This window comes from Ammospiza nelsoni, chromosome 4 (assembly GCF_027579445.1).
Source record: "Ammospiza nelsoni isolate bAmmNel1 chromosome 4, bAmmNel1.pri, whole genome shotgun sequence".
Lineage (NCBI taxonomy): Eukaryota > Metazoa > Chordata > Aves > Passeriformes > Passerellidae > Ammospiza > Ammospiza nelsoni.
Window position 1 is genome coordinate 32,777,979 of NC_080636.1, and position 16,262 is coordinate 32,794,240.

A 16,262-nucleotide genomic window follows, 5' to 3' on the forward strand; every position below is an offset into this window, starting at 1 on the left:
AAAAAATTCAAGATCATTTTGCTATAGCTTTTGCTAGTGACTTTTCCCTAACAAGCAGGTATTTTGTAGTTTTAAACTGTTACTTAAGTAGTTTTAAACTGTTAATTGAACATACCACTGTCATCTCCAGACAAAATATCACACTGCTTGTGCAAACAATAAATGCAAATACCTTAAATCTCCCCCAAACCATAATGCTTCAAATCAGCAAAATCAACAAAACAACTTACCCACAAAACACAAAATGAGTCATGCTGATGATCAGTGCATAATATTTGGTTTTGATTTTTAAATTAAGCTGTTTTTTAATAAAAAGATAGCAAGAAAACCTCAAAATAGATTGAACTTGCTATGACTTCTTGTTGATCTCTACTGAGAAGACACTGATTTGCACTGCATTGGATCCCAGTAAAAAAGATCCTGACTATGTGTGAGGAAAGCACTACTGCTTTTGGGCATAAGTAAATGAATCCATATAAAAACAGTACATAAATGCACACCACCCACTAATAAAAAAATCAAAAATATTCTTTCTCCAAATACAGAATTTTATTATTCACAGTATTATTCTCTTCACCTTGAAGAGAAATTGACTGTACTCCCAAATCCAATAGATCTTGATACCTTGCTTATGTTGATTAGTCAGAGTTCTATTTTGATTCCCCTGTAGAAGTAAACCTGGCCTTGCTTTGTACTTCTAGCTCTGCCTGTGTTTTACAACAGCAGAAGGCAAAGGTCTGGGAAGGAAGCTTTGCTAGAAAGCAGGGTCATTGGGTGGGACCAAGCACCCAGAAGAGAGGGTGAGATAAAAGCAGGAGGGTTCAAGGTGAAGGCCAGGTGCAAAAACATTGCACAGATGGACTCTCATCTCTGAGAACCAGAAGCAAAGCAGATATAACAGTAGCTCGAAATCATTGGTTTGATACAGTTTTCTGAAATTCTGCTCATACTTGCTGATATTTTACAGGTCAAACTGTCTACAAATGCAACAAGAAACTATCTGGAAGTTGCTGGTGAAGTGCATATAAAGAGGTAAAAGTTTTATTTTATTTTGAAAATAATTCAGAATAGAGACACTGTCAGATCACCAAAAGTCCTGAGATTTATGAAGGTGCTTGAGCAGACACCACAAGATAACAGCAAAGGAAACAAATAAAAATGGTCTCTTTCTCTTGGTGACAGTCTTTGAAATACAACTTGTTTCCTTGGTCTAAGAAAGATTTGTCAGTGACGTTTTGAGAAAAAATGGCTATAAATCCTGCCAAAAACAGCTTATAAATCCATTCACACATCACTACTTTTGGCTTCACTTGTTCCGTACTGCTGATGCTCTGAGAATCACCAGAAAGCACATCCCACCCTTGACCTCCAAAGCCAGACCACAGTATTTCCAAGCTTTGCACTACTGGCAAGGCACAGAGATTTGCTAATATCATAAGAAGAGCTGGCTGGTCTTGTTTGATGAACTATCATGAGAACAGCTATCAATTCAATATTAATTTGATCCTTAATGCTATTTTTCCATGTAAATTATAGCTGCAAACGCAATGAGGTCATCTTCTCTAATCATGAATGCATGACAAGCAACATAAGATTCCAACTTTTGTGATTCACACACTAAATGAAAAAACTATGCAGCAAACATGAATTTCTTATCTACAAAAGCAGGTTATGTCTTTTCCTTTTCAAAGAACAAAACCAATACAACAAACCCACCCATACCAAGAAACAGCTGAGCATAACTATGATTTCTAGATCACTTTAAAGAAGCCATATATATACTCTTTATATACTCTCACTGCTGCTCTGAACTGGTTTCAGGCAGCTTTTACAATTTTTCAATACAGCAGTAGCCATGATATATTCAACATATTAGCTTGCACTACACCCATCCTTTCACAAATGCTTGGTCAGACAGACTTGGTGGCAGGCCATCAGCTCCTTGTGCAACGGATCTCAGAGTCCCACCATCCCACCCATCACTGTACCATCCAAACCCTTTTTGGCTGTGAAAGAGGTGACAAGAGGGCTGGCAGAGGATTTACACTCATATTAGTATTTCTATACAAAAGACTTCCAAAAATGGCAAAGTTGAGATGCAAGTACTAAAGAGAAGATTTAAATGCAAGTGCCAACATCAGTTCTTGCAATTAAACTCATTAGACTTTGGCCTTTTCCTTCTGACTACATTTGTGTCTACAAAGATAAAAGTAGTCAGGCCAAGAAAAATACCCAAAATGCTCACACATAAAATGCAGCTGCTTAGCATATGTCATTACCACACTCACTTCAAAAATACTGAGCAACTTAAACCTGCAAGCCACTTGGCTTTAGCTAGAGATAAATGCCTGAGATAAGAGAGGTATAATTGTTCAATGTAATACTGTAGCATGTTTTATATAAACATTTGCTAACACTGCACTTCATATATTCCATTTCAGTGTTGTGAAGTGCTGCTGAATGTTCCAACTTCATTTATTTACAGGTCTGCTCCTGTAATATTTACACATCCAATGTTCCCCCTAATGCTGCATTAAATATACTATCCTAGCTTCCAAGTAGAAAGGAGCACTTATGCTTTACAACAGAGGGCACAGCCTACAGGTTTCTAGCAGTTACCCAACTAATTCTTCTCCACTGCTGCAAGAGGAAAGGGGAAAATCAGAAAATAATGTGTTAATTTGTGAAGAAAACATGAAATTGGGATTAAAGACAGCTTTTGCATTCAGTAAAATGCTTTGGGTTTAACCATAATTTTTCTACAAAGTAACAATTAAGTAAATTATAACATCTGAAATCAGGGTCTCCACAGAGGAGATGTGTTTGTAAACTTCTTGGACAGTTTGGTTTCATAATGGAATGCGTGGTGTGACTGCTGGCTCTCTTAGCACTGTTCTTCCATATCACAGCTCCTGGACAGCCTCAAGCAAACTTGACAGACAGGGGAGCAGCCTCAAAGGTCTTATGTTCCCACAAGTCTTGGTGACCCACCACAAGGTGTACTGAGGTAAGACTGAAGCCAAAGCCTAGACATACAAAGAGACATCAAACCACCCAGAAGGGAGAGATGAGAGAACGGGATGGAAAACACAGCTCACAAAGACTTCCTGGGTTTTTTTCACTTTAATAGCTCGTTGTAACTACCAGGGAAAAGTCCTGCAACCTCCACTCAAAGAATTCTCCCTTTGAATATTTCAGTTTTCTGCCTGCTTTTCTGCTGTAAAATCAAGGGGAGGGACTGCCATATTGCAATGACAGCAAGGCACAGGTCAGAATCACAGGAAGGAAAGGCAAACTTTGTGATGTCACACCAGTGCACATTTCAGCAATGTATGACATCTCACCACAAAACCAGGTATCTTGCCCTGATTTTAGAATAGTCTACAAGTAATGCTCAGCAGTAACCACTTCTGGCTCCAGGTCTTCCCCTTCTGTCACCTACATGCTTTGACATAAGTGCCTCAGGGTCCTCCCCTCTGGCTGAGCACCAGGAGCTGCAGCTCCTCCCTTTCACCCCAGTGCAAGCAGGGGATTGCCAGCTGCAATGCACGTGGGACAGCACACTGAGGGCACCACCACTGCCACAGCAGTGACAGCACCCACTTCAGTGACAGCTACTGCAAAGGGAGATACTCCACAGCAGTGTGATGATCTTCCTCTAAACCAGACAATTAGGAATAAACCAACGCCACTAATAAATGCAGGACTAAAGCCTGATGGCTTTCATACTGCAAATGATCCTTGGTCTTCCCTGAGTACCGTCAAGTGAAGTCCAATTTTGTTGCCTGGCTCTGTCTATAGAAACCATTCTATTGTTGCCAGCAATGAACTCAATGGCCTTGCTTTTGTTCTCATGCTACCATAAACTAGCACTAACTCAGGTAAAAATCAATAAAATTGTACTGATATACAAAGAAGAATGTGACCCCATGGTCAATGAGGTGATTTTTAATGATCCTACAATTAGAGAAACCATATTAAACATTTAACATTTGATCTTTGCTGCTGTTTCTAACCTAGCTAATAGAGATTAAAAGCACATACTTTTTGTGCTTTTACAAAAAATTTACAAAAATTTGCAAAAAAAAAAAAAGGTTTCAAATGCTGCAAATGACATTTGTTATGTTTTCATTGTGCACTAGAGTTTAAAATGCTATTTTTTAATGTGGAATCGTAGCTTCAGACTATAAATCATGGACTCTGGAGGTATTCTGATTAAGCACCCACTAGACAGATTGGATCATGGACTAGAGTGGATGAAAGCCAATGTCCTGTGAGAATCTCAGCACTACAATGGTGTTTAACAACAGTTCTGCAAATAAAACAAGTGAAAAATTCAGAGAGTGCTGAGAGGAAATTCTTCAATTTTTTTAAACTGAAGTCTATTATGAAAATATTATCACTTGTTATCATATTTACTGTTTTATATCCTATATTTTCTACCATTTGCATTGTTTTTTCAATGTTTATATTTTACTCTTGTTAGAAAACACATCTCCAACATCAATTACAATTACTAACAGCATGCACAGCTAAATAAACACCTGCAGATCTACACAAAGCATAAACAAAATACACTCATATTGGTATAAAACACAGCCTCCTCAAGCAAAACATATTAAATGGATGTGCTCTGATATTACATTAACAAGTAATATACAGAAACCTTCACAGGAAGGGTGGAAATTAAAAAGAGCAGTCTTAAAAAGAACATATATATAAATATATGTGTATAAAGTAAAATTATATAAACATGTATAAATATATTATGGTACTCAGCACATGCAGCAAAGTTGCTTTGTACATACACAAGCAAAAAGATGATTCCTGTGAGCATCAGTGAATGTGCATAGTGGATCTCTTGGGAGGGCTGGACCACATGCAGTGCATACACAGACAATCTCTGGAAGAATCACCATACACAGTTGTCTCCATCCACTTCTACACAACACACCTGAGATTTATTTCAGAACACATATTTCTGTTATGCTGGTCTATGAATTGACAGGGCTTGGGACATAATTTTGATGGATGTTTAGGCAGCTCTGCAGAGAGAATGGCGACTGTATTCAGCTCTACACTCCACCAGTGTTTTCAAAGGTAACCCACTGAGCACATGGATAGAGTTAGTTCAGGCCCATATGAAAATCCAGGTATGTGAATTGTGAAATACCTGCAGTCCATCAGTCTTTAGAGATGTTGAACATTTGCCTTCTTCAAAAAACCAGCACTTTTACAGACACCCAATGTGTCATAAGCTCAGGAAGCCATGCTGTAACATTATGGCCTCTAGCTATTAGCTGAACCAAGATTAATCTTGTGAGCCAGCCAATGACTCCAAAATAAGGAAAAGGGATACCTGGGAGACATGAAACATTAGGATCCACTTCTGCATCCTTTTCTCAGGTCAACAGCTGTCTTGAAACAGCAGTTCCACTTTACCAATAAGCAGGAGACTAGGAAACAACTAATGCCTTGGCACCAGATCCTGCTTGCAATTTGAATCAGGACTTGACATTTTTGGAATGTCAAGAGTTGATACAACAAGAAATTCCTGCTTAATGCAGGCCTTTCATCTAGGCATGTCACCTTCAAGATGAGAGGGCTCATGAGGCCCAGAATTCAGAGGGAAAGGAAAGGAAGGAACTAAGAAAACTATGTGAAAGGAGTAAATGGAATTACAGAAATAATTAACAAATTATTTCTTCTTTCGTGACTTCAGAAGAGAATGTGTGATGACATGAATCCTATTAATATCCAAGTTACAGGAATCTACAAGGTCTATGTTGTTTGGAGACATGGGATTAATGCTGCCTCTTGACCTAACAGCTGATCAGCTTTTGTACCACCAAAAATACCAAGAACCTGAAAACCTCCTTCTCACATGCATATATTCCTGATTATTAGGAAAAGCAGCAAAAGAGGACAGGATGAAACCTAATGCTAGTTTAAGACTGACAATGCACACAACTTGGGGCTGTCACAGTACAGCTCCCCTCATGCAAGGCGAGGTTGTCACTCCCTAACACTGCCTGCTATTACAGAGTGCACCTGCAAGCAAAACATCATCAGGACTGCTAAACAAACTGTATTGCCTGAACCAATAGCCAAGGATGGGAAGCATATTGGGGGAGCACCAGATGCACTTGCTTTCTCTCTCCACTTCCTTAGATACCTGTTTGTGGTTATAGTTAGACACAGCAGAGTGGGCAAGACAGACCAGGGTCTTAACTGGCACATCCACTCTCAGGTTCTTACTTGTTGCTGGAAAAACATAATCCAAAACTGCTATTGAAAGACAACGTATACCAGAGCAGGTTTTAGATGGTTTTATTTCTCCTTGCTGGTCCCTCACAGCAAAATAGCACTCCTAAAGTTATGCACAGCAACCACACGCATCCATCCATTCAGGAGTACATAAGAGGTCAAATGCTCTGATCTGAGGAGCAGGTTTGAAGCTAATTTACTATTAGAGATAAAATTACACTTCCCATGGGTAGCTGTGCTGTCAGACAATTTTGACATGCCTAGTACTGACAAAGCTTGGTCTGACACCAACATACTAGTAAAACTCAGTATCAACACCTTTTTTTATGCTTTCTCACTGCTTGATCCACACCATCCTATTCAACTCCAACATTAATTAGTGAATGAATTATGATGACACAGGCATGTTGAGCTTTTTACTTCAACTCTTTTAACTTACCTTTTCATGATTTAACTCTAAATGTAATCTACAGTGAAACACTTCACTGTACTTAAGTACACTGCTGTGGGTGTGAAAAAGGGATCACTGTTAGGATAAAAAAGAATAACCATAAAAAGCCAAGTGTAATGTACTGTAAAACCTGTTGGTATGTTTGGAACAATCAGCATTGCAATGAAAATCAGACAAGATTATCATCTGGTAGGCAGAAAAAATATTGTATCAATTTTGAAATTAGCTCAGAGACATGTAAATGAAAGATCAATGGTCCTGATTTAAATACAGCCAGTCTAAGGACTTCAATTGAGATCTAAGGGTGAGCTGGTAAAAGTGAAGCGTACTTCTCATGACCAGAACACAACATCAGCCTTCTCTGGCAGAACAGCAACTCTGCCCATGACTCCTCTTTCTGTGCTCTGCCATCATACTCGCCCTTGTTTCTGGTAAACCTGTCCCAGTTTCTCTAGCTGTCCAATCTGTGGCCCTAATTCAAAGGCACACTCCAATTAAAAGGGAGAATTTACTCAGCAGTTACAGCTACATTCTTGTCAGCCTTTCCAATTCTCCTATGGAGGCACGTGCAAGAGAGATGAGTACATGCACTGCTCGTGGAAGGAGCACTGCTGTGTGTTAAGGTTTCCCATCTAAACAGTCAACCAAAACTCTGTGCACTTTCCCACTAAAGGACAGAGCCAGACCCTTGGGGCATTGAGGTACATGCTCATGTAGAACCATCAGCCCATGCACACAGAGCACAGGCTCGCCACGTATCCAATTAAATAAACTTACATAAATCATATTTTACTGTGCTGCACAACAGGCTGACCACATCTGGGGAAGAGTTATTGTATGTGGCTCTAATATAAACAATGCCTCACATAGCTACTCCAGCCTCTTGTGAAAAGAGGTAGTTAAGAATGTGATTTTTAAAGCCAGGTCTCTAAAACATGCCTGAATTTTACACCTATGGTTACTGAAGAATATTTCTGCAATTAAAATAATTACACAGACTGAACCCAAGATTGATTCAAAGGAAAACATCTCATGATTTTAGCAACAAGCAAAAAATGCAAAATATTTCATTTAGGGATGGCTATATATTTTTCCAACAAAATTGGAAGAAGTTGTTCAGAAACTGAGATTTCATTAAAGCTGGAAGGAAAAAAATGCAGAAAACCATTTCTTGCTTCTCTGTTCTGTGAAAACATTTCAGTCAAAACCATTCCTATGCAGACATCCCATGCAAATACAATTTTAAGATTTCACTCTTGAAATTCATTGCTTATGGAACATTTGTATCTAAAGAGAAAGAAAAGTAACTACATCCATCCATAATGAAAGCAGAGACTAAGGATCTATTTGTAACATATTACAAACCCCTAAATATTCCCTGAAAATGGACTCCCTTTATTGATAATTTTTGACTGGATTAGTGCAAGGGGAGGAGGTCAGTGCACGGGCAAACAGCCAGCCAATCTCTCCCACCTGTAATCCCATCTCCTGAATGAATCCATGAAACTGCCCTGAAACCAGAGGCTGAGGGATTGCTTGAGCCTTGGGTGAACTTTCCATGGCCACTGGAATTTGTCCTCCATTCCCTCCAAAAAGATGTACTGTAGACACGTGCAATTTACAAGTGGAGTTTGCAGCTGTTCCAAACTTCATGTTACAGGCAATAAACTTCTCTCAAGTTTCTGGCCACTCTACTCACCCAGCCAGCAATGCAGTAATTACACCTAAAAGCACACAAATCTGAAGAAAACCTTGTAAAAAAATATTTCTGCTTCACTCTGTTTAAAAAAATATTTAGTTTAAGGCTCACATTTTGTGAAACAGGCCACAGTATGGTCCAAGAATGCAAAGTCTCACAAGAGCAGAATTTAGAATGTCCTATGAAAATCAAGAATGGTACTTTACTCTAAAATGTCGTGAAAATTTAAGAGGCAAAGTCAAGTATCTCAATGAAATTTAGTACATCATCTTTACTGGCTTACAGGATAAACAGTCCAATTTATAGCATTTACATTATCACACATGGCCAGAAGTTCATTTACAAACTAGGTCACAGGTCATCAACAGGAAATTCATAGGAAATCATGGAGGAAATTAAAAGAACACAAATGGGCAAAGAAACTAATTTATACAATCTAGGTTCTCCCAGCACAGCTTCCTGTGTTATGATGAACTCAGCTTTCATACTGAACTTTGCCTTTTCCAGGCCACATTAAGTATTTCTGAACTGTCTATTATACTCTCTAAGCCTCAAAATGTGCAGGTCAGATTCACTAAAAAGAGCCATTCAGTTTTTTTTTTCTTTAAACAATATAGCTGGGAAAGGAAATGGTAACTAGAAAAGATGTTTTGAGATCATTAAATGCAGATTTATCACTACTGGCACCTGAACAATGGATGTACAAGATCCTTCATTGACACGAATACCACAGTGAGGAAAGATATCACCGAAACACAAGAAGATATTCTCATATTCCTTCAGTTCCAGCATCCCAGCCAAACTGACCTGCACTCCTGATCATGTCTGAGATGACAAGTAGTATCTGTGGGCCTGTTCTACTCTCACATTAGACATGCTTTTCAACATAAAACCCCTGGTCAGTGAGGCATGGGAATAGAGAGAGCTACAGTTCATCTAGGTTATCTGGACAACTTTTGAAAAGAAAAACTGCTCCGCAGAAGCAGTTACTGCTTAATTGTTTAGAGCTGAAAGCTGAATGCACTGTACTGCCTATACCTTTAATGTATCACACAGAAACAAAGGTTTGGAGTAACTTTGCAAGACACATACAAAATGAAAGACTGGCAAGATGCCTCGGCTGTCTCTCTTCTTGCTCCTTTAGTTAAATAAAAAGACCCAGTATAAATGTGATCAACTTTTCCTTCATTCTTTTTCACAATACCCAAATATCCACATAAGGTCCACAAAATAAAAGCAATTTAAGTTCATTCTTACTCTGGTGCTTCTACACCTTATGAAATTTAATAAAAACATCGAGATGCGTTTTTTCAATACCACAACTTAAAATTTCTCGTAAATTGTGCATTTGTAGCTATCTTCTGCAGATAGTATTTCCCACTGAAGCAACAAGAAAACACATATACGCTTCAAAAATTTTAGGAATCGCATAATCTACAATTTGATGAAAAACAGAACTATTTTTGGGTTGTGAGGAGCTGGTTGACAAGGTAATAGTGATAACAGTACCAAATAACACTCACGCCACACCATTTACTGCTGGTATTATAAACAGGCTCTCTCTTCTGGCTTGCAGGAAGTGAGATGGAAAATTCTGAGAACACAGTGTTGTTCTGAAGACGGGATTTCACTTGCAGAATGAGGATTGCTATGTGCACACTGAACACACCTATTACTGGATGTCTGCTCTTAGCTGCCATTACCAAACCAAAGCCTGGGTTGAGAAAGGATCCTTTTTTTGTGATGGGCAATATTACAGTATAAAACAAAGGTAAAGATTCTCCTACTGAACTGATTAAAACAGAAGCACAGAGAACTGCAGAAACAGTTAAAAGTACCCAGGAAAACAAAGTCAGTGACTGATCCAAGTGGGAATACCTCCCTCGCCTACTAACTTTCAAACCCAGTGATTTTAATCTCTCTTTGAGGGAAGGAAAAGGGGAAGTTGCTATCCTCTTTATAATGAATTCAAGCCTGTTGAAAATCAAGTTTTCTTGTTTCAGTTACCTTTTGCTGCCTGTTTAAAAGCTGCCAATACAGATCAGGATTCTGTCTAAACTAGACTGTTCTGCCCACTCCATCATGCTGCACACCCAAATATACTTGCTGTAAAGCCAGGTCTTCCTTTTCCCCCACCCCCCCTCCACAGGCAATCTGAGCAAGATAATTCCAGCACCTATATGTCATCCAAGAGTGAGATACAAAACAGCATCAGTAGAGCAGCCAACTCAATAAAATATGCTGAAAAAAGGAAGCCAGTAGCTATAAACAACTTTCATACCCTTTCATAGTTACAGGCAATCACTTGGGAGCAACAAATTCTGGTTTGGGAAATTTTTGCAATTTCAATATTCAAGCATTTTCCCTAGGACTACTCTGGTTGCTACTGGCCTTGATACCAAAAATTCTGCAAGAACAAGTACAGAAGGACAATTCCTGAGACTCTTAGAAAAGCTTTTAACCCTTGTTTCTGCTTCTTGTCCTATTCAATTAATCTAGAAAAAAGACCTATAAATGAAAGTGTTCAGTTTAAGTTCAGGCACTCAGGGCTCAGTTTTAATGGTCTCTATCCATTTTCCCTCTTCTGATAAAAACTAAACCCAATGGTTGGACAGAATTGCATGAAGCATTAATTAGTTACTTCTTACAAGGTGCAATCTATATTTCCAAGTGAACATTTACATCTACACCACCAAACCCATCAGATACCCAGTTTTGGTAATTTAATGGTAGTTTTGTCATTTACACTAATGGAAAGTATAATGTTTTTCAAAGAAAAAACCCAAATATCATTGTGTTATTTAGCAATTCTTATACAAGCTCTAACTTAGCTGACAATTTTTGGTCCTGGCTGATACTGTCTGGCCACTTCCAACTATGTAAAAGCATGCTTAGGGGGATCCAAGAGTAACTGTACCTGCAATTTTTTTCAGCACTGCTTTACTTGAGTCGTGGCCCAGAATTTGGATTTGATTCTGTTTGAATGCTGTTCACAGAGATATTTTACAACTTGCTATGGGATATAAAGCACAGTCATGCTAAAGAACCTTCCAGAAAACTGAAAAGAAATCCCCAGTTTTTGGAGGATTTCTACAACATGCTTAGCAAAATGGAATCTTTCTGGTCTTCTGATGGTGCTTATACATCTTTAAACTATGCAAAGAATGTTACAAAGATAGTAGTTTACTCTGGGATGAACTCTCCAGCATACAAATGAAGGCCTATTGTTGCTCACAACTGAGCAGGTTATCGAGCTAACCCAAGGTGATCTGCAGAATCCTCACATTTCAGGCCCCTCCAACAAATAATGCATTTTGCAAAGATGTGGCTGCTATTCAATTCCAAAATGGCAAGATATTCAACACCCTTCAGGTTCATCAAGTGTTGCCAATGGGGTATAACCTCTACACCTGTGAAAGACTGGGAGCTATTCATGATGAATCAGTACTGTGTTTGTTCTGAACCCTTGTCTACTCTCGAAAGAGGAGTTTCCTGTATCTTCAGTAGTCTATCATGATACCCAGTGTGCATATAGAAAAATTACTTCAGTCACAGGATGACCAGAAAACACAACTAGAAATGTATTCAGACCCAGACTGACATTCCAATACAAATGTCAATGACAGCCTTTGGTGACTTGATCGTGGAGTGCCTCTGTGCACCCCAACCTGGCCAAAGGTCCAAGCAAACCAGCAGAGAACATGGAAACTTTGAATGCAAGCAAGAGCAAGGGGCTAGAAAGGAAAAATAACCTGGAACTTAGCCCTGCAGAGATGAGTGCTTTGAACTGAGACAGAAACATGAACAGGTCTAGGTAAGATAGGCACACAGTGTTCTCTTTCTTTGTTGTATTCATTCCTCTTTGATTTTACTTCTAACACCATGAAGAAAAGAGACTTGGATCCCCACACTCATAGGTCACAACAGCCAGGAAGAGCAACAGGTACTAAGCTGCAGTTTGGTCACACAAGCAGTGCTCAGGACACTGCCCACAGCTCGGTCTAAAAGTGAGCTCATGGGCATGCAGAAAGCGTCTTGGCACCTGGTGGGCAAGGACCAGGCATACCCGTGACACAACACACGGGCATGGGCACAGCACTGTATGTGAGTTAATACCACACATACAACCACAGGAACAAAAACCAGGGCTCTACAGGACAGAAGAGCTTGTCTTTGGAATTCTTTTAGGCAAGAAATCGGGGAGAAAACAAAATGAAGTAGAAACTGTGCAAAAATTACTGGTCTGTGAACTTGAACCAAGTTTGTGGTTCTGAAGACACAGCACACTTAGATCCTTCCCCCATATCAGGATGCAGTGAAAGTTCCTAATTCTCTGTCACAGTGAGTGGATGCCACAGAGACCAAAAGGGACTGGAAAGACACAGTGAGCCCAGCAGTAACCTCCCAAGCAATAAAGCAGGCACAGCCCCTGAACTAACTGAACAGAGCGACCCCCTCAGGGTTCACCAGCTCACCACAGACTGAGCAGGATCCAGGAGGTAAAGCTGGTCCTACTAGCCACTGACACCCATACACTCTCAGGTTTTATTGTCCCAGCAGTGGGTCTGGCCTAAAACAACACAAAACTACTCAGAATTCAGGCAAGCAAAGAGATCACATTACTGTTAAGAAGATATATGGGAAGCTGTTTCTTAATACTGCATTCAAAAAAAGAAGGTGATGCAATACTGATTATTCCATTAAATATTAATTACAATACAGCTGCTTTCAAGCTACAACATATTCCTTTAGATAACTGAATTAAGGGACAGGAGAACTGAATGAGTTTTGCGTGTATTTGGCACTTCTCAATTACATTAAACATTAAACTCAATTACATTAAACTTCAGCTCATGTGTAATTATCTCCAAATATTAATCTTTAGACTTACAGATTCAAGCTTTAAAAAAACAAAACAAAAACTTAGGACTCTCAAATTTGTTTAGATGACTCCCAAGATCCTTCTTACTGTCCAAGGAGCTTCAAGAGTTTATCCAAGACCTTTCATCAAACATTCCTGAAAGAGAGAATGAGGTTACCTTTTCCTCCTACAAATTTTAATTTGCATACAGATACCATCAGTTGGATAGCAGGGTTACATACTTCTCTCCTTTCCCTTCTACTTGAACTTGGTAATCAAACTCCAGTAACAGCAGACAACAACGAGACTGAATTTTATTCTTCAACTTTGAAGGACTGAAACCTCTGCAAGGAAAATGTAAAGCAAAGAGCAGTAAAGTAACTGCACACTTTTCAAAAGTAACCTCCAAACAACCATGCTCTGGAATTAGTTTCTACCATTGCAGAAAGCTCTTCAGACATTTCTTCATGCTGTGACTGATACCCTAGACCACCTCCATCTCAAACTGACATGTTACCTCCAACACCAAAATTGTCAATTCAAGTAAATGAAGAAGGCTGCAGGAAAAGGTTTATCTTTCAAGAGCATTACTCAGTTCCATTAATATTTAATGGCTGGGTCGATCACAGGGTACAGCTCCTCTCTCTGCTAAAACAAAATCCAGGATTTGCTTTTGCTTTCGTATTTAAAAGGAAAAAAGGAGGGAAAAAAAAGGCAAGAAGCTTCTAATATTTGAAAAGATATATATATATATATATATATATATATATATATATATATATACACATATATATATATATATATATATGTATATATATTTTTTTTCGTTTAACTGTTTGGAGACCACCAAAGTTGCATTAAATTTTATCCTGCTTGGCAGTTGCATATGATTTCTTTATTTTCCCTTGAATTAAGCAGCAATACATGACAAACTTCAAGTATATTTCCCTCTTTTCAGTAAGAGGTACTGTATACATGTATACGAATTGTATTGGATTCAAACTTTCAGCCTCTCTTCTCACACAAGGTCAAAGCTCTACATTGTTGTAATTTTCTTTTTCAGTGTTTTTTCTCCAAGGCAGTCCTCCACTGGGAAATTAATATTCTGCATGAACAATGAACTCCTTGCATGGCCTTTGAACCTAGTGGTTGCTAGGAGGCCTAAAGAAACCCTGGAGTACAGCCTATTTAATAGCACGTATCAAGAGATTATTCAGAAGCAAAAATGTGTGATTTTCTAAATTGTCTGCTTTTTTCCCTCCTTACTTCCATCTCCATTCATCTGTCAAACAATCTTTAGATTTCATATGAATTGCATCTGCATCAATTTTCTATAATTATGGGCAGTTTGTTCCCCGAGTATTGAAAATGTGACTGGCCAGCCACCAATGCTGCTTCAAATCAAGCAAATATCAAACTGCTCCTTACTCAGTTTTACTGAAAAGGCTGCTCAAAATCAGATGTGCTTCACTGCTGTAGCATGAGGTTTGCACTTCCATTATAAACATGGTTCTGCTTAGGGACTGTATTTTCCTCATACAAAACACTATGGCACTGACTGCAGAACCATTACTCAGTATTTCTCTGTGCTGAAAGAAATATATATAGCTTCTCTATTCAATTCAGGCATACTTGAATATTAAGATTTCAAGCTTTTTAGCATCTTACTGAAGGTTGTTTGATTGTATGCATTTCCATATTTCCCCAAGCAGAGTAATTGAGGCAAAACCCCAAGGTTTCTTTCCCACCCTCCACCCCCATTCCAAACAATGAGGCATTTAATTAAAAGATAACCACAACAATGTTAATGGTGATGAGGTTAAATGGTTGGATAAACAGAATGCAGCCCTCTGAAAAGCCCATGTGTTTCAGGATGCTTTCTCCTCTGCAACACTTGGGGTGACAAAGAAAGTATTTGTATTCCTGATACTCACAGTTTTTACACCAGTAGACTTCCTACAAATTTCCTGCAAGGAAGAGAGTTTCCTCCAAATAGTGAGAAGTGCACACAGTAGCTATTCCTCCCAAAACTAATATTTGGAAAGGCAGTGGACAAGGATCCTTTAAAAAAAAATGAATGTGGCAACTATCCACTATGAGAGAACAATTACATTTCCAGATAAAAGCCTAACAAGCTGTTGTTAAGGTTGAAAAAACCAACAACAACAAGAAAAACTCAAAACAACAAAACCAACAAATATTTGCTGATTTTAATTTTCAACATGTTCTCCCTCCAAAAACTTTAACAAATTAGTAAAACTTAACATTTGTTCTTATCTTCAGTTGTTGCAAGTGAAATGACTACCCTCTATAGTCATAAACAAGTATTCTTGGCCTGGAGATTACTCTAAAATATCTATAGCAGATTAAAATTCTGTGCCCCCTCCTACCTCTCAAGGACACGGGTATCTGCCAACAAATGCAGGGTGACATATCTGATTCTGCAGATTGCTGGTGTTTGACTGTCTGGTTGGTTGGTACCAATCTTGCCAACATAAAGCTTTCACAGAGCCAGAGCACTTTGCTGAAGAATTAAAAACAAGCAAGAACCACAGCACTTGGCACAAAATGCTCACGTGAGCTGCTTCTCTCTTAAATATGGCCTTTCATACTGAAAGAAGGGCTTAAAAAGTACTGACTTCAACAGATCTGACACAGGGTATCTTACACTGGGAATACCAGGACATTCACCCAGAACAAGAAAAATCTTTGCAGTATTGTCAGATTCAGCTTTCCAGACACTTTCAAGTCCTGCAGCACCAATGGAACAAGTCAACCACTTCAACACAACCATTCTCCTCTTCAGCTGTCCAAGCATAAATTTTCCTTGTTGTTTCCACTCACTATGTGACTTCCCAGGAACCAGAGCAGAGCACCAATTGCCAAATAACACAATACTCTTACACAGGCAGATTTTTCAATAAAATGCACATTATTTCTCTTGTACTTGGGCATGAAAGAAAAAAATTAGTCACGAGGCACTT

The 16,262-nt window shown here is 38.8% G+C and overlaps 1 protein-coding gene across 2 annotated transcripts in view; it reads right to left on the minus strand.

Moving 5' to 3' along the window:
• The window catches only part of STOX2 (storkhead box 2), a 71,442-nt gene that overhangs the window by 53,290 nt on the left and 1,890 nt on the right, over positions 1-16,262 (minus strand). The gene's annotated exons all lie outside the window — the stretch shown is intronic.